Below are 19,983 nucleotides of genomic sequence, written 5' to 3' on the forward strand. Positions count from 1 at the left end.
CTCCCCACAACAACTCAGTGAGGTGGGTCTATTATTATCCTCCTAGTCCGATGAGAAGACAGTCTCCGAGTGGTCAGTAATGTGCCCAGGGTCTCCAGGCTGGCCAGTGGCAGAGCTGGGATTACAGCCCTGGCCACCAAACTCCAGAGCCTGCTCTCTAATCGTTATGCTTTACAGCCTCTAGCTATGCCCAGATGCTACCTCAGAATCCTTCTATCCCGTAAATTTATTCCCATCTGCTTCATTAAGTTTGTGGGATAGAGGTTCATACTACACGTGCTCATTTGTTCATTCATTCGCTCATTCACTAAACAATACTTTTGTGCGTCTTCCATGTGCCAGGCACAGTGTTAGGTGCTAAGGATTCCGTAGTGAATGAGACACAATCCTTGCTTGGGGGCTACGCTTAGTAGAATCATCACTTCTTGTCTGAGACTCTCTGTAGGTAGGTAGAATATTTAGAATTTGTGTGATTCGGGATACTTCCCTGTGTTGAACCAGAAGGTATCCCGATTGAGGATGGAAATCAGCAACAACCTGAAAAATGCATTATAATGCCCCAGCATGCACCCTGGACCAGAAATTGGGCCACCTGCCACCTTCTTCTGACTTGACTGATTGAGCTATTTGATCTTGGGCCTCAGTTATAACTCATGTTCAAGCAGTGCTTTCTTATGCGTTCGTTCACTTTCTTCCTTCCAGTACCTGAGTGGAAGGAGTTCTCTGATGTGCAGAGAGGTTATGTGACCTGCCTAGTTCTCACAGCTGGTTGGAGACAAGCAGGTTGGAGACTAGAACCCAGTTCTAACTTCTAGCGCCTTGTTCTTACACTCTCATCATACAGTATCTTAATGTCTTGAGGCTTTCAGTTTCTCCATCTACAAAATAGGGAAATCAAACCACATGGTCTCTAAAAGTTCCTCCCTCCCTCTCTCCTCTCTCTCCCTCCCTCCCTCCCTCCTTCCCTCCCTTCCTCCCTCCCTTTCTTCCTCCCTTTCTTTCCTTTCTCCCAAATCACTGCAGTGCCTATGTGATCCAGACATTATGCTAGAAGTTGGAAATAATGTTATGGAGAACACACACACACACACTCACACTCACTCCTCAAAAAAGTTAAAAGCCCATAGAATGGGAGAAAATATTTACATATCATATACATGGGACTTGTATCCAGAACATGTAAAGAGCTCTTACAACTCAATAATAAAAACAGCCCAATTAAGAGCTTGGCAAAGGATATGAAAAGACATTTCTCCAAAGAAGACGTACAGATGACCAGTAAACACATGAAAAGAACCTCCGCATAATTAGTCATCAGGAAAATGCAAGTCAAAACCACAATGAGATACCACTTTATACCCAGTAGGGCGGCTATAATCATAAGAAAGATAATAACAAGTCTTGGCAGAGGATGTGGAGAAACTGAAGCCCTTATACGCTGCTAGTAGCCTTTTAAGATGGTGCAGCCCCACTGGAAAACAGTCTGGAATAGAGTTACCATATGACCCAGCAATTCTACTCCTAGGGATATACCCAGGAGAAATGGAAATGTTTATCTACACATATGCTTGTACACTGGTGTTCACAGAAGCATTGTTTATAATAGGCAAAAAGTGGAAACAATCCATTTGGATTGAAGAAAATGTTTTAAAACTAGTTATGTTGATGGTTATGTAACTCAGTGAATATACTAAAAACCAACAAGTTGTACACTTTAAATAGGAGAATAGTATGATATGTGAATTATATCCCAGTAAAACTATTATATATACTTTAAGAAGCCCTAGCATGAGCTCTGCCCCTGTGGAAAACATAATCTTGTTTGGGAGATAAGTATGAATCAAATAACTATACAAAAGTTTTGTAGTTACCAATTATGGTAAGTGCTATGACGGGAAAGAGCTAAATCTTATGACAGAGACTAGCAGGAAGTTAATGGGGGTTAGGGAATAGATCTTGATATTAGGAAAGCTGTAACATTCCAGTGCTCCAACAGAGATCCGCAAATAGCAGTGGCTTAAACAAGGTAGATGTTGAATTCTCATTTATACAGTAGTGCAGGTGTAAGCAGTGTGGGGCTCATATGGAAGCCCACAATTTCAGGGATCTTCTGGCGTGTTGCTCTTTCTTTCCCCTTGGGGGGCTGCCCTCATCTGCACGGTCCACGGCGACTCTCCATCAAGTCTACAGTCCGGCACTGAGATGGGGAAGGGGGCGCTGGAATGCTCATCATTTCTGCTCACATCCAATGCTCAGTCACATGAGGCTGGGAAAGGAAGTCGTATGCCAGGTGTCCATGTGCCCTTAGGGGCTCTGTTATAACCTTGGAGATTCTATTACTAAAGAAGGAGGAGAGAACAGATGTAGGGTGAACAATTAGCAGTTTCTGCCGTGGATGGCCTCTCTGAGGAAGTGACATTGAAGGTGAGAACCTGAGGATGAGTTGGTAGAGAGAGAGGGAAGAGTTTTCCAGGCAGGGGGAGAGCATGTGTAAGGGCCAGAAGGCAGGAAAGCCCAGCTACAACGTTTAATGGTGTTTAATGATGCGCATGTCTGCGAAGCACATCCTCCAGGTGCTTAGGACTCAGGAGTGCCAGAACTAGACCTGGTCATGGGAAGCAGTGGCTCTGGATTCACCTGGCTTTTCTCCCTTGTATCTTACAGGGCTGGGACAGGCCTGGGCCGTGAGGAGGGGGCTTTGTGCCGACTCTGGAAAGCCTATGTGTATCCCCAGCTCTGAGAACTGAATTCCATGGGTTGTGTCAGTGTCAGACCTGTGAAGTTTAGTTCTTCAGCTGGGATATCTCTATCATCCTGGACTCGAGGGACATTGGAGAGAACACATCCAAGATCGGCTGAAGAACATGGAAGACTGGAGACAGAAGGGCCAAGTCTCAGGCTCTGAAGCAATAGGGAGGATGGGTTCACAGGAGGAGCGCTCATTTAATTGTGAGAAGATTTGGATTCTAGCCGAGCATCGTTCTAACTAGCTAAATGGAGGCTCTAGGCAAGTCAGTTTTGCTGCTGCTGCTGCTTTTACTAGTTTACGTTTATTGATTACTTACAACGTTCCAGGTGCGGTACTAAGTGCTTTCCATGCTGTTATAGGAGCCTCTTGGGAAAAATCGCTTTAGTGAAGCTGACGCTGCCATGCAATGATTTTTTTCCCCCTTCTACATGGAATCAAGACAGAATTAACAGAATGTGACAAGTACTCTTTAGCATGGATTGCTGAGCTAACTGGCTGGTCCCTTTTTAGGATGAGATACATGGATACATCCCTCTTGTGGTCCGCCTCTCCATTTATTTGAATCTCTACTTCCTTGCCTTCTGTAAGTACATTAGGGCTATATAGTGTCTTTGTATTCCAAACTAGGCAAAAGGAGGTTGTGATTAGACCTTACTGTGGCTCCCAGTTTCTCCCAGGGAAAAGGGATACGAGGGTTTTGAAGGCCCCCTCCCTTTGCCAGTATGATCAGCTGTGTGCTGTAGGTCAAGCCCTCTGTTGTCCTCCTGTGTCACTGTCAGCTTGGTCTGCTCTGAGGATCATGCGTTCTATAATAATGATGGTTTCCACCTTTAGGCAGAGGGCTGAGGGCTGCCTAAGTAATATCTGGGCTTTATTAGGCTTTAGATTTGATGGGGAGCCAGGTGTTCCCATCTATTGGAAACTCATCTTTGAGGGTCTTGGTGTCCTGAAACGTCCATCTTCTTATGTCTACAGAATGCAGATGTGGTCTGGCCCAGGGAGGGGAGGGAGGCACAAAGTGGGAGGCCCACAGCACATGCCTTCTCACTGTGACACTGATGTGTATCAAGTGCCCGCTACATGCTGGGCGCTGGGCTCAGTGCATCTTTTACATGATCTCAATGAGTCTCACATCAAGTCTTATCTAGAAATTGAGGACAAATTAACCAAAGGATGTCAAATAAAAAAGTGTAATGATGTTATACGATGCAAAAGGGTGCTTGGTTCTTCTGAAGGCCCCCGGCATGGGTGTTGGGCATGTGTGTGCTCTCTGAGCTGTACTGATGGTATTAAGGGCCTCTCCCACGCCCTCTCAGTCTCCCACTTCTGTCCTTTGCTTACTAGACCTTTAGCCAGTGAATCATTCTAGAACCAGAACACTGGTGAAACTCAACTGAGACCAGAGATCAGTGTCTTTAGTCCTAGATGCTGGAGAAATTCCAGAACTTACTCCAGAAGCTCCAAATGCTCTGGATTTCAGACCATCTCTGTTGTGAACAGGGGCTTAGAGCACAGACTCGTGGTTTACTGCAAAAGGCTAATCCTTAATGCAGGTGAACTCTTCCTAAAGCAAACCTGGTAAATGAAATAATGGAATTCTCTCTCTCTCTCTCTCTCTCACACACACACACACACTTAAAAAAATAACGCAGTAGATCTATGAGGAGTAGGTGAAAATTCACTATATAAGAGAATATTTCATTTCCTAAGAGAACTTTTATTAAGTAAGAGGTGATTCCATTGAGTAATACATTTTCCAAGGATTTTTGAGATTGTTTTTGCTTTATCAAAACTTATTTTATATAAGTGGAAAAAGTAGGTTACAAAATTGCATGGATTATATGATTCAATTCATGTAACATTATAAATGCATAAAGGAATATGTGCATTGAAAAATGTACATCAGTTTATAAACAGGGATGATTTCTTTAGTGGTGGGAATTAAGATGTGTTTTTCTTTCTTTGTATTTTCTTCTAGTGTTTGATTCTTACACTGAGCATGATTAATTAAAACAACAAAGTTATTATTTTTTTAATCAATTTTTATTGGAGTATAGTTACTTTACAATTTTGTGTTAACTTCTACTGCACAGCAAAATGAATCAGCCATACATATACATATATCCCCTCCATTTTGGATTTCCCTCCCATTTGGGTCATCACAGAGCATCGAGTAGAGTTCCCTGTGCTATACAGTATGTTCCCCTCAGTTGTCTGTTTTATACATAGTATCAATACTGTATATGTGTCAATCCCAATCTCCCAATTTCTCCCACCCCAACCCTTTCCCCCTTGGTATCCATACATTTGTTCTCTACATCTGTGTCTTTATTTCTACTTTGCAAATAACGTCATCTGTACCATTTTTCTAGATTCCATATATGTAAAACAGTAAAGTTATTGAAGAAGATTTCACATACAATTGTGATGAATCTAGACAAGTGCTAGTCCTGTGCATTTGGTAGAAGTTATGTTGCACAGGTGTGTCATGGAAGAGTGGATGGAGGTTCCTGATGTGTTCAGTGAAGGAGGTAGGCATAGGGAAATATACAGTGTGATTTTTTTTTCAAGAGGGAAGTGTGTCTGTGTGTCTGTGTGTCTGTGTATGGAGTCCAGTGGATCGTGGGTGGTAAGGTAGCAGGCGATTTTTCTCTCTCCCTTACTTACGCTTTTCTGCCCAAATAAGAAGAAAAAGAACTCTCAGTGTATGTGTGCTCCTTTCCAAGAGTCCATCCATTGTGTAAACCAGTGGTTTTCAAGTGAGTTTCCTGGACGAGCCACATCAGTATCACCTGGGAACTTGTTAGAAGTGTAAATTCAGGCTTCACCCTAATCCTACTGAATAAGGAACTCTGGGAATAGGGCCCAGCAATTTCTGTTTTAACAAGCCCTTCGGCTGAACTGTGGGTATTAATCAAGGGACATCCCCGCTCCACCAAACTGAAACAGAGCTGATATTGATATGAAAGATGCTGGCCGCTCTTACAAGTAGGAGGGTAGGTATTCTGTAAAACTGATATCTGAGAGATGAAGGGCGGGACCACAAACCTCAAGATCCTTACCAATGATCATTCCCTGCAGTGAATAGTAGATCTCTAAGTTTTTAAAGTGCAAACTTTAGGTGCATAAAATCACCTGAAGAGGTTGTTAATTAAGGCAGATTCCTAAGTCATGCCCCTGACCTACAGACTCAGCATCTCCTGAGGTCTGCCATTTCAACCATCACCCCTAAGGGATTCTATCAAGGAAGTTCTAGGACAACACTCTAAGCAACGGTTTTAGGCTTTTTCAGACTCTCTTTCCCCCCCTGTATCCTCCCTTACATTTCTTCTTTCCTTCTCATCCCCTCCCTTGCTGCTGTGATTGGTGGGATCTCAGAGGCAGATTCATCATCCTTTCGGCTCTGTGCGTCAGAAAGAACAGGTCAGATGCTCTTGGGAGAGGTGCCTTGGGAGTAATAATAATAATAATGGAAGTATTGACTTGCCATCCTCAGATTACAGGGGAAGGTCATGATTTATCAGCTCACATTGATGGGACACGGGGGGTAGCTGGACACACTCAATAGTCACTGTCTATCCACATGACAAGGCTGCTGAGACCCAGTGATTTAGGGACACAGTGGTTTCTTAAGTCCTCCCAGCTGTCAAACCCCTGTGTTAGTTAAGGTGAAGATTCCTGTATTAGGGTTCTGCAGAGAAACAGAACCAGTAGGATTATATACACATAGAGATTTATTGTAGGGAATTGGCTCATGTGATTACGGAGTACCACTTGGCAAATCTCATGATCTGCAGGGTGAGTCAGTAAGCTGGAGACCCAGGAGAGCCAATGGTGTCCTTCCAGTCTGAGTCTGCAGCCCTGAGAACTAGGAGAACCAAGGTGTAGTTCCAGTCCAAAGGCCAGCAGCCTCAAGGACTAGAAAGAGCTGATGTTTCAATTTGAGTTCAAAAGCCAAGGGAAAAAATGTCCCAGGTCAGCAATCAGACAGGGGGAGTTCTGTCTTACTCCCAGGAGGTCAGCCTTTTTGTCTATGCAGGCCATCAACTGATTGGATGAGGCCCACCCACACTGGGGAGGGCAATCTGCTTTACTCAGTCCATCAATTCCAATGTTAATCTCATCTGAAAACACCCTCACAGACACACCCAGAACAATGTTTGACCAAGTATCTGGGCACCTTGTGACCCAGTCAAACTGACACATAAAATTAACCTTCACAGTTCCTTTCTCGTGTTTTTTCACATCTAGATTCTCTTGCCCTCTTCTCTGATACTATTTCAGAGCTTGGATGTCTGGTTGGCACAGAGGCTTGAAAAATGCTCTGGGGGGTAGGGGTGGGGAGCCAGGCATCTTGCCCCATTACTCTTTGTTCTTCTTGGCATTAAAGTGCTTTGAGGAACTGTTTTTGAAGGAAGTCCTGCTCCTACCTCCTGGGGCCGCCCTTCCAAGTAGAAGAGCTAATTTCAATTTTTCCTGGGAAAGGCAACAGTATAATTACAACTTTCCTATAGTAGGTGTTCTCAGTGCTCCAGGTGTCTTATATGAAGGAAGATATCATCTCCATTTTCTAGATGAGAAAACTGAAGCTCAGGAAGGTTATGTACCTCGCCTAAATTTCACACACTATTAAGTTTCACAGCCAGGATGTTAATCAAGGCTGCCTCATCAGAGCCTATGTTCTTTTCACTAAAGTTTGTACTGGGCACTTTAACACACATTATTTTATTTGCTGACCGTAGCTTTCCCCAGTGAAGTAGATATTATAACCATAATTTTAGAGATGGGAAATAGAGTTTTCAAAGGTTACACATCTTGTCTATCTCCTGCGTCATGTAGCTAGGAACTGCTGAAGCTGGGCCACAAATCCAAAATCTCAAATAAAAAGATAATTTTTATTTTTAAAAAAATCATAGGGGGCTTCCCTGGTGGCGCAGCGGTTGAGAGTCCGCCTGCCAATGCAGGGGACGCGGGTTCGTGCCCTGGTCCGGGAGGATCCCGCATGCCGCGGAGCGGCTGGGCCCGTGAGCCGTGGCCGCTGAGCCTGCGCGTCCGGAGCCTGTGCTCCGCAACGGGAGAGGCCGCGGCAGTGAGAGGCCCGCGTACCGCAGGAAAACAAATATCATAGGAATACACATAAACTTAGAAGGAAGGTAAGAAAGAAAAAGATCCCCTGCCTCAGTTTCTCTAATGTGACTGAAAACAGAATAGTATACATTGAGGTCCACCCTAATTCCCCTGCCTATGTCTTTGGTAAGCAGGAGTGAGCTCTTATACATGATCAATTCCTCCCTCTGGGGCACAGTTATACTTTAAAATATATTAAAATTACATTGTTGGTAGCTTTTAAGAAACCATAATATATTTTTGCCCTGGGTCTTGCCATATGGCTAAGACTGGTCAGATTCCACCTGCCTCTGGGCAACAAGTGTGTTTTCTTGTTTAAAAAAACTAACATATTTTTATTATATGAGTAATATGAGTTTACTGCAAAAGAATTCTGAAAATGCAGAAAAGTGTAAAAGAGAAAAAAATTTAAACTATCAAAAAAATTTTATTATACAGTAAAGTATTTTTTAACTGGGAATTTGGAAAATTCAGAAAATCATAAAGCAGAAAAACTATCCATAAGATTATAGATGACTATTTTGGCTTATACCTTTTCATTTTCACTTTTTAAAAACACAGTTGGGATCATCATTTAAATGTAATTTGTTTGTATTTGTAATTTGTTTTCCTGTTTTTGTCATAAGCATATCCTCATGTCCTTATATGATCTTTTTCATGCATTTTAAATGGCTGCATATGTAGTTCATGGAGTGGATGTGCATTTGTTTGCATGATCTTCCCCTATTGTTGGACATTTAGAACTTGGATCTCCTGAATCCAAATCTGCTGCTCCCCCACCCACACATATCTGTCTTTATTTCCTTTTAGCTTTTTCCTTTTACATTGATTCAGGTATTATTTGTGATGACCTTAGGAGTGTTCAAAAAATAAAAGCCTAGTAGCTTCTTGTTCATTAATGTGTAATGATGCTAGTGTTAAGGTTTTACCATGTACCAAGTTCTATTTTAAGACTTTGAACAGATTTTCATTAAAGTTACCATTTCTTTTATTATTCTCATCATACAGATGACACCACAGAGGCACAGAGAGGTTGAGATAAGTATCAGAATGTACTCACTTGTACTGAGCAATACAGAGCCTTATACAAATAGGCATTTATTCATTCCGCATATGGGCAGCTATTGATATTGGGTTGGAGGCTCAGACACATTAAGACTGCTGTCACTGCAGTCTTCTTCTCCCGTGCCTCTTGGTTTTAAAATGGCTGCGACTGATCTAGACATCACATCCCAATTCAGGGCAGGAAGAGAGTGAAACAGGTGGTTCTGACTGATCACTTCTGCCCCTTTTATCAGGAAAGCACATTTTCTTCTCAGAACTTCCTTTTTCACTCAGCAGAATTCCCCTCATGAATTATTGTATTTTATATGATCACTGCCAACTGCAGAAGAGGCTGGGGAAAAAACTTACCTCTAGAGGAGAAGTTGACTAGATGAGAGCAATTTGGTTAGGACTGTTGGGTCAGTTAACCTACAGTGGCCACCACAGGATACTTGCCAAGGTCAAGCGTTGGTCTTATTTGACCCAACCAGCCTATTTCATACAGGTGCTAATACCCATTAGCTGGGAATTGCTGTTTCTCACACCTTTAGAAGTGGCTAGACTAGAAGTGGCCTGGAGCCTGCCAAAACTCATCTTTCACTGAATATAACACCATCTAACGCATGCTAACATTTTTTATCAATATTAATGTCACCGCAAAGTGCCATTAAAATAGAAGTGGTTTTCATACATTATTTAACTGCAGTGTGTCCACCAAGCCATTCTTTTGCTGGAGCGCTGTCTCCTTGGCATTTATAAACTAGGTAATAAATCTGCAGCTCACTGGGTTCGTATCCTCAGTCTGTGGCAGAGGGAGAGGAGGATCCACACGCTTTTCGGGCTAAAACAAGTTGCTGCATCGCTTTTCTCTCAGCTCTGAGCGTGTTCATTAAGGGCCTGGTTGCAGTTGAGCTGAACTAGGGGCTGCACAGTGACAATGCTGAAAATGATGGCTGTACCCCACTTCTTGAAAATATGGCTTTATCTAATTAGGAGGGGGCTCACAAAAGATCCGTCATTTACTGGAACCTTTCAATTGTGGTTATTTCTAGAGCAGAAGTCTAAAGTAGCAATTAATAGGAGTGTTTTGTTTAGGGCTGGGACTGGAGTGAGGTGAGTGAGGTGCTTAGGATATTTAAGCAAAATTTAAGGGGATGTTCACTCCCATTGTCGTGTATTGCTTGCATGGCCCTGGTTTTGTTTTGTCTTTACTAGTTGCTAATGTTTAAAAAATTGGAATAATTATTCAACAAAGGTTTTTTGATCACTTCTGTGTGCCTGGCACTATTCTAGTCACTGGGGATACAATAATGAATAAAATAGTCATTATTGTCCTCATGGCACTGATATTTTAGTAAAGAAGAGATTTCATAGAGAAATTTGGATTTTTAGCTCCTTAAAGTATCAGAAGAACTGGTAACTGTGATCTGGCCTTTCCTTATGACAGCCATCACTCACATCTGGGGAGCTGCCGCTTCCTTTCAGTTGAGGCATGAGTTCGTCACACTCGCCATCGCTCCCTACTGTGTTGTTTGATCCTCACGGGATCTCTATGAGTGGATACCACTATTATTGCCAAGTTGCAGATGAAGAAACTGATGCTCGGGCTTCCCTGGTGGCGCAGTGGTTGAGAGTCTGCCTGCCGATGCAGTAGACACGGGTTCGTGCCCTGGTCTGGGAAGATCCCACATGCCGAGGAGCAGCTGGGCCCGTGAGCCATGGCTGCTGAGCCTGCGCGTCCGGAGCCTGTGCTCCGCAACGGGAGAGGCCACAACAGTGAGAGGCCTGTGTACCACAAAAAAAAAAAAAAAAGAAAGAAAAAAAAAGAAAGTGATGCTCAAAGAGGTAAAGTGACTGGCCCGGGGTCTTCTAGCTATAGAAGGCAGAGTGGGATATGAACCCAGTTCTATGCAACTTCCAAGGTTGAGATTGCTGTCACTGTGCAGAGCAGTGATTTAGGAGGCAGGAACCCAGAAGTATCAGCAAGCAAAAACATTCAGCCCATATAAGATCAAATTAGAGAGGGGTATCAGCAGGAAACAGATGGCACCCTCAAATTAGGATAGCTCAAGCAGAGTTTCATAAGCTATTTACAAAGGCGTGGGCAGAGTGTAGGGAAACCACAAGGCATAGTGCAGGACCCCAGGTTAGTTACAGTGGGACTCTACTGCCACTCCTAGACCTCTAGGGGCAGGTGACAGGGTGGGCTACTGGAATCGGGGAGATAGGACCGTAGAGAGGGCTGCACACTTGAGCTGAGAACTTTGGATGCAGCCGGCCCCTTGGCACCCCACGGGGAGGGAACTTGGAGAATAAATACCCCAACCTTACCAAGTTCTCTCTATCTCTTGCCAGTGCCAAACTCAATTGGAAGTCGGAGGACAAGAAGCCCATTGATGCATCCCTCCAGGTTCTGGGGGTACAGAGCAGGGTGGAGAGCAGTGGAGAGTGGCTCAGGAGGGGCAAACAAAGGCAGGGGGCAGGTGAAAGCCAAGGGCATTTTAGGGGGCAGGGACTGATGATGGGTAGGGGAAGAAATTAAGATAATTGTGAATACGGGGTCCAGCTTTGTTTTTTTCATCAATATATTTTTAAATTGAAGTATAGTTTACAATGTTGTGTTAATTTCTGCTGTACAGCAAAGTCATTCAGTTATACATATATATATAAGTACTTTTAAAAAATATTTTTTTCCATTATGGTTTATTGTAGGATATTGAATATAGTTCTCTATGCTATACAGTAGGACCTTGTTATGTGTCCATTCTGTATATAAAAGCTCACATCTGCTAACCCCAAGCTCCCTCTCCATCCCTCCCCTAAACCCCTCCCACTTGGCAACCACTAGGCTGTTCTCCACGTCTGTGATTCTCTTTGTTTTGTAGATATGTTCATTTCTATCATATTTTACTTTTTGTTTTCTGGCCATGCCGCGCGGCATGCGGGATCTTAGTTCCCCAACCAGGGATTGAACCTGTGTCCCCTGCAGTGGAAGTGCAGAGTCTTAAACACTGGACTGCCCGGGAAGTTGCCATTTGTGTCATATTTTAGATTCCACATATAAGTGATATCATATGGTATTTGTCTTTCTCTTTCTGACTTATTTCGCTTAGTATGATAATGTCTAGTGGCACCCACGTTGCTGCAAATGGCATTATTTTGTTGTTTTTTATGGCCGAGTAGTATTCTGTTTTATATATATATATATATATATATATACATATATACACATATATATATATATATATATACCACATCTTTGTCCATTCATTCTGTTGATGGACATTTAGGTTGTTTCCGTGTCTTGGCTGTTGTGAATAGTGCTGCTATGAATATAGGGGTATGTGTATCTATTGTAATTATAGTTTTGTCTGAATATATGCCTAGGAGTAGGATTTGCTGGATCATATGGTAATTCTATTTTTAGTTTTCTGAGGAACCTCCATACTGTTCTCCATAGTGGCTACACCAACTTACATTCCCACCAACAGTGTAAGAGGGTTCCCTTTTCTCCACACCCTCTCCAGCATTTATTATTTGTAGACTTTTTAATGATGGCCATTCTGACTGGTGTGAGGTCATACCTCATTCATGTTTTGATTTGCATTTGTCTAATAATTAGTGATGATGAGCATCTTTTCATGTGCCTCTTGGCCATCTGTATGTCTTCTTTGGAGAAATGTCTATTTAGGTCTTCTGCCCATTTTTTGATTGGGTTGTTATTTTTGTTGTTGTTATTGAGTTGTATGAGCTGTTTGTGTTTTATGGAAATTAAGCCCTTGTCGGTCGCATCATTTGCAAATATTTTCTCCCATTCTGAGGGTTGTCTTTTCGTCTTGTTTATGATTTCCTTTGCTGTGCAAAAGCTTGTAACTTTGATTAGGTCCCATTTGTTTAGTTTTGTTTTTATTTCTATTACCTTGGGAGACGAAAGGTCCAGCTTTGATGGGGCTGGGAAATTTCTTTCTCTTTCTCTTTCTCTCCCCGTCAGCCATGTTTAACCACCTGTCTACTAGAAACATCATTGATTTCATGTCAAAGATTCCTCAAGTTTGTAACACAGGGCTTGAAACTTTTGTTGTGATGACTTTCCAAATGGACAAAATTCTGAACAATGGAGGGAGGTAACTTCTTCCAAGTTTTCAGAAGGGTGACAGAGTTCATTGAACCGTAGCATTGTAGAAGGCTGTATCTTTAAACATCGAAGACTGATCTGTTTTTAAGTTTCTCCTCTAAAATCTATTCAGCTTAATACTTCTTGTCAAACACTGTATATCTTGCTAAACTGAGCCATGTATTACCACCACTAAAAATCATTTACTTGCTTGCTTTCAGAATTCTCAGTTTCTGAAATGAACTGGACCATGGCTTTGGATCTTTAGTGGATTTTAATCAGTATGTTTCAATCATCTTTACAGTTACATTTCCCATATGAGTATCCCTGTCAGCATAGTAACAGTAACAAAATCAGGAGCACTTTAGCTAATATGGTAGCAATGCAAATAGTCATTAAACCTAGTATATGTGGCTCAGAAACAATGTACTTCTGAGAATACATAGCTGCAGGGAGGGACATAGAATGTGGCTGGGTGAGAACACTCATATGAGGAGCATGGTGTCATAATTAACTTAGGGAACAGTTGTGACACCATTGGTTGGGTTCCTATGAGCCTTTCCCCCTCTTTTTCCTTGTTAATAGAACCCCAATATTGTTCAGCGAGTAGGCAAGTCATGTGCCTTGAAAGGGGGCTGGCCTCTCCAGTGCCTAGGAGAAAATCATTTATCCATTCCAGGCTGGATAACCTTGTCCCTTTTACCAGTGATTGGATTAGCAGGGTCATGGAATGCAGTCTTAATAGGATGTGAGAAGTCTGCTGTGGATATTTCTAGAATAGGTTCTTCTTGTTGCTAAAAAGAGTCACATAGGAAGAAATAGTTGCCTCTTCTTTACCAGACAGTATCATAGCAGCTTGTGATGCCTAGAACTGTGGCAGCCAGGTAGTGATGTGAACGGAGCCAGGTCTCATGCTGAGGGTGGCAGAGTACAAAGATGCTCTAGGATGTCATAATTCAGGTAACCACTGAATTCACCGAGCTGAGTCCTAGCCTACCTCAGGTCTTATTATTTGAGACACTGTGTTTCTGATTGTTGACACCACAGACACAGGTGGCTCAGATCTTTATGCATCGTAGAGATGCACGAAATTCAGGAGTTTAAGGGGAGGGTAACTGATGATTTTAACATTTTGTTTTCCTAATTTTTTTGAATCCCAAAAGTAATACATAGATGTAAAAATTCAATCAAAACAGAAATGTTAAGAATAGAAGCCGGAGTAAATCCTGAGTTCTCATCGCAAGGAAAACATACTTTTTTCTTTTTCTTTTGTTTTATATCTATATGAGATGATGGATGTTCACTAAATTTATTGTGGGAATCATTTCATGATGTATGTAAGTCAGATCATTATGTTGTATATCTTAAACTTATACAGTGCTGTATGCCAATAAAACAGGAAGAAAAAAAAAAAGGAAACTATAATTCTCCACCTCCTACCTACCTATGTTAATATAATGTTAAAAAAATAGGATCTTGAATAGACATACTTAAGAGGACATGTTAGATGTCTTTATATGAATAATGTAGATCTACATCATTCTTTTTAGCAATTGTGTAATATTCCTAAGTATGGCTAGATCATACTTTTAATGACCTGATGTGGGTGGTGCTTTTAAAAAATGTGATCCATGGGTAACTATATTCATCTCTGCCCCCAATCTCTGCCTTCAGTCATTTCTGGCAGGTGTTGCTGTCGTTCAGAGAGGCGTGCACAGGGAGAAGCTGTGTGGCGCAGTGAAGGGACACAGGATTTGGGGTCAGGCAGGTTGCGGCTGGGATTCAGCCCTGCCATGTAAACTAGCTGTGCCATCTTGGAAAGTGATTAAACCCTTTATGTCTCCGTTGCCTCACCCCGCTAAAAGGGATAATAAAACCTACCTCTTAGGGCTTCCCTGGTGGCACAGTGGTTGAGAGTCCGCCTGCCGATGCAGGGGACATGGGTTCATGCCCCAGTCCGGGAAGATCCCACATGCCGCGGAGCGGCTAGGCCTGTGAGCCATGGCCACTGAGCCTGCGCGTCCGGAGCCTGTGCTCCGCAACGGGAGAGGCCACAGTAGTGAGAGGCCCGCGTACCACAAAAAAAACCTACCTCTTAAAGTTGTAAGGGTTAGAAATAATGTATTAAATCACTCACAACCTAGAATGATATTCAATGAATGACAGCAATTATTCTATGATAGGAGCTGACTCCATGAACTCGTGTAACTGTCTTTGGTTACCCTCACCGAGCACACAATGGACAAAGATGCACAAGGACTTGTTAGCCTAAAATAATTTCTTGAAATTATTGCGCAATTGTATCCCAAATGGTACAAAGTAGGTCCATGGAAACAAACAATCTAAATTCATGTTTGTGTCAATCTTGTAAAGGAGTTAAACATTTAACCTTCATTTCATGGACAGAGGCCTGCACATACAGTATGAGCAATTTGTCAAATAGGCCAAGAAAAGACACCATAGTAAGAAGGTTTTGGTAGGCTGGAGTGGTAGGCTAAATTAAACAAGGTGAACTTAATTAGGGGAATATGTAAAATTTAACTGTTTGTTTCCTTTTCTTTCTTTTTTTGCACAATACAGAATGGGAGAAATGTGATTTAATAACAGGTATGAAAAAGGCTTAGGTTATATGTGGCTGAGGTTCAATGTGAAGCCATAGTGTGACACAGCTGTCTAATCAAGCAGCTGGAATCTTAGGCCTTATAAAGAGAAATAGGAAATTCAGAATGAGGAAGGTGATGCCTCCACTTAGTTTGCCCTCGTCAGACCACATGCTATAACACTAGGATGGCGAGTAACGGGCATGCAGGCTGAGGCTTCATGTTTGTATGCCATGGCAGATAACACTAACTGATCATATTCCGCTGTGTTTCGATGTAGCCTCTGAATCCTTCTCAACACTGTCTTTAAGGCAGCCAATATTTTTTCCACGGAGTTGGCATGCAAGATGAAACCTGTCGGTAGCCAATGGACTGCAGGTTTCTCCTATGGTTTCCTTCTAAGGATGCATTTCATGCTTAAATCACGTGGTTCAACTTTTTACCAGCCACAAGAGATTGGATATGGGCCCAAGTTCCGCCAACCTATAGGATGCTTAAAGAGCTTTATCCAAACTAGAACAAGTTCCCTCACTTTGATTCTTTTGGGAATTTGAACTGGGAAGAAAAGAGTAAATCAGGCAGTTGCTGGCGGGCTCAGAGTGGAGATAATGAACATAAGAAAAGGGAAGCAAGAATGAGGAAGCAGAGGCTCTGAGGTAGAGATAATCTATGAGGGGACAGGGGATAAGGGATTGGCTGGTGGCAGCAAAAATGGTGGAAGACGAGGTAGAGCGCTGAGGATAAATGTCACCCTGCCGCTGAGAGACCGGCAAGATCTCTTGTCCTCTGGCTGGAGATCCAACTACATCGCCATCTCTACTCTCCCCAGGAGGCCTCATCAGCCTGGGGTTCCTTCAGGCTGGCCAGAAATTTGAGGTTCCTGTTTTTCTTAAGTCCACAATAAACACCCCCTCTTACTTGAGGTGACCGAGGGAATCTTTGTTCCTTGTAACCCAAAACATCTACTTAAGGTTCTTTGTCTAGCTCTGGGCGCCATAGTGGCAAACCAGAGCAGGTGCCAAAGAGAGAGACCAGAATGGTAAAGAAGCCTGGGAATGTCACACAGAAGGAGTTTTCAAAGCTATCAGGGTGTTCAGCCAGAGCAGTGGTTCTTCAAGTGTGATCCCCAAGCAGCAGCAGTGGCAGCAGCATCTCAGAGATGTAAATTTCTGGGCCCACCCCAGACCTACTGAATCTGAAACTCTGGGGGTGGGGCCCAGTACTCTGTGGTTTAGCAAGATCTTCACATCTGATGCGTGCTCAGGTTTGAGAACTGCTGGCCTAGAGAAGACCAAGGCAGAACATTAGTACCATCTCTAGTTATTTGAAGGACTGTCAGGGCAGGTGTGATATGAGACCCCTGAGGGCAGCACGAAAACTAGAGCTTAGACAAAATGTGGAGACAGATTTCAGGGCAATAGAAGGGGGACTTTACAAGCAGTTAGTGTGGTTTGAGAATGGTTTGGGTCTGTTGGGTAGTGAGCTGCCTGTCCCTGGTGGTGTTCAAGGACGGGGCTGCATGACCGTCAGGTGGTAGATATTGTAGAGGGCTGTGAAGTCCACAGGAGGGAGAAGACAAGACTGAAGGAGGAAGTGTGAATTAGGAAGACTCTAAATCAGGAACAGTGATTGAGGACTGGCATCCTGGGTCCCTCGATGCCATGGTGACAGTGGTGGGGTGGGGCAGTGACAAGCCAACTGTGTGTATAGGAGTTTCAGGTGGGGCTTCTTTCCATTAGAGGCAGATCCACAATCCTGGTCTCTGTCAGGAAACAAATCCTAACATCTAGGACCAGGATCCCACTTTGGGATTTGCTTATTATCCCTATCTCTAGATTCTAGCCCTTCATTAAATAATCTTAAGCAAAGGCAGAGACTCTGACATTGGGGCAAACAGGTCGAGGCAATCTGATCACTCACTCACCCAGTCCTCTTTGGACGGGCAGTAGAATAATGAATATTAATATCAAACTGTCATATTGCGCTTAGTGGGTACAAGTTTTGGCTCTGGAGTCAGAAGGCCAGACATGTCATTTCATGACTTGAGCGTACTTCTCTCTGCCTTATTTTTCTTGTCTCTTAAATCGAGGCTTATATGAGTGGCTATCTCAAAGGATTGTTTTAGTGTTGAGATAGTAACCGTGTGCCCAGTCCATGATGAGCACTCAATATGTTTAACCATTATCATTGCTGTTATTGTTGTATCTCATCAAACTCCTAAAGTGCCTATGAGGAAGGTAGGGTAGGTTTTGTCACCCCCATTTTACAGCCCCAGGAGCCGAGGCACAGGATGGTTAAGACCAGGCTGACGTCACACTGCTTCAGTATTAGTGGCAGACTAGAACTAGGACTTAGTTTTCCTGACTTCAGGTGGCCAGGACAAGGGACAGATTCTGTATGTGTGTTCTAGAAAGAAGAGCAGAATTAGTTTTTCGAAAAGGCAATATATGCATGTGAGAAACATTCTACAAAAAAGGCATGTGGTGAAAAGTAAGTCTTACCGTGCTGCTAACGGGCTGGTCTCCTTGTCCCTTTCTGTTGATGGACTCTGCATCGTCCAGGAGCTGGTTCATGCTTGGACAAGCCTGGGGTGTATGGATCCCTGGGCACTATTTCTAAGGCCTGTTGCTGTTTTGGTCTCCGGCTCCAGGTGCGTGCGCGTGTGTATGTGCGTGTGTGTGCGTGCGCGCACGCATGTGCATGCATGTGCGTGTGTGAGTGTGCGTGAGGGTGTGTGTGTATGCATGTGTGTGCGTGTGCGTGTGTGTGTGTGTGTTGTGAGGAGGGTTTATGAGGGCAGAGTGGGGTTTGGGATCTAACCTTGCCCTTGGAAAGAGAGGCCAGTAGGTCTGGGCAGCACCAGAGATAGGCCAGGGCCAGTGCTGGGTGGCCTCCTTCAGCTTCCCTCAGGGCCGGGGGCCTTTGAGTTCTCCACCCTGTTCCAGAAGGCACAGGCGGGTGGCCTGGGGAAAGCTGATGGGGACCCCTAGACCCCTAGTTGCTGGATCATCACACCTGAGGCATAGCACAGGGGTGGGGATGCAGGTCACGGAGGTGCAGGTCACAGGCCAGGGGCCCGCACTCCTTGGCTTTTCCCCTTCCTCCTGGGGTACCTACTCAGCCAGCTCCTGGGGGAAATGTCAGACTCACTCAGCTTTAGTAATCCTGCCACTTTCCCAGCTTAGAGGAACAATCTTAGCATTTATTATTATTATTACTATTATTATTTAACTTCTAGAAGCCACGCTCTGACAAACACAGCATGGCCTTAGTTGCCTGCCATTTTGGCCAGGAGACAAGGGATGGGGCCAACTGAGAACGCTGGTCCTTTCTGGGGTCAGCTGGGCAAGCAGAGAAAGGCCACATGCCGAGACCATCCCCTGTCAAATCCCCTGACAGGCATTCTGGTGTCAGAGCAGATTTCTGTGCTTCCTGGTTTCTGGTTCTCTCCAGGCTTAGTTCCTGGCTTCGCCTTTCCCTGGTCTGGAGTTTGAAAGGTTCTGCGTGAAGGCCTTGGTGTGTTGCTTCTCTGAGCCTCGCTCAGCAGGGTCCTGCCTCTCTGATGACTGGAACTATTTAAAAACATCCCTATCAGTCAGCTCCTTGCCGGCCTATGCAGGCTTGAGTATATCCACTCACGGGGATATAGTCCACCACTTCTGGAATCTCCCATCTCATTCTTAGATGGTTCTAGAGAGAAGAGCAGAACTAGAATTTGTGGCCAGGACTGTTTGGACAGGTACTGGGCTCCTAACCTCAAATTCCTCTTTCACTTAAAAGTCCTATGGGTTCTTAATCTCAGGATGTCTTTGAACATTTCTCTTAGGGTCAAGTTTCCAGCAGCTCATCTAAAACTTGGATGGACTGGGTGGGCCCATTGTTCACCGGAAGGAGTGTAAATGTAGGAGAAATCCATCTGTCACAAGAGAGAATCAGGTGGGGGACGGGCAAAGTGACTTCTAAGGTCTTGTCCTCATGTTGCATTTGGGCTCCACATTCTCTTATTCTCTGAAGGAGCCAGAGTCTGCGGTTTTGGGGCCTTATCCTCGGTGCAAGGAGAACAAGTTGGAGAAGTCACTGAGTCCTGGGATGAGCCCAGCAGCTTTCTTCCTTTTCTCACTTTGCTTCTCTCCTTCCCCCCACCCTTTCCTGCCTGGGGCGGTATGGCCAGCAGCCAGAGCTCCTGAGCCCTGTTGTTTAAAAAAAAAAAAAAAAATTCTGCCATCACCATGGCAACCTTCATCCTGCACCACCTCAACCAGAGATACAAAGAAGCAGTGAAAGGGAAAGTTTAATAAGATTTTTTATTTTTTTTTTATTTTATGAATCTCACTGACAGTGTCTATCTT

This window comes from Hyperoodon ampullatus (genome assembly GCF_949752795.1).
Source record: "Hyperoodon ampullatus genome assembly, chromosome: 4".
Classification (NCBI taxonomy): Eukaryota; Metazoa; Chordata; class Mammalia; order Artiodactyla; family Ziphiidae; genus Hyperoodon; species Hyperoodon ampullatus.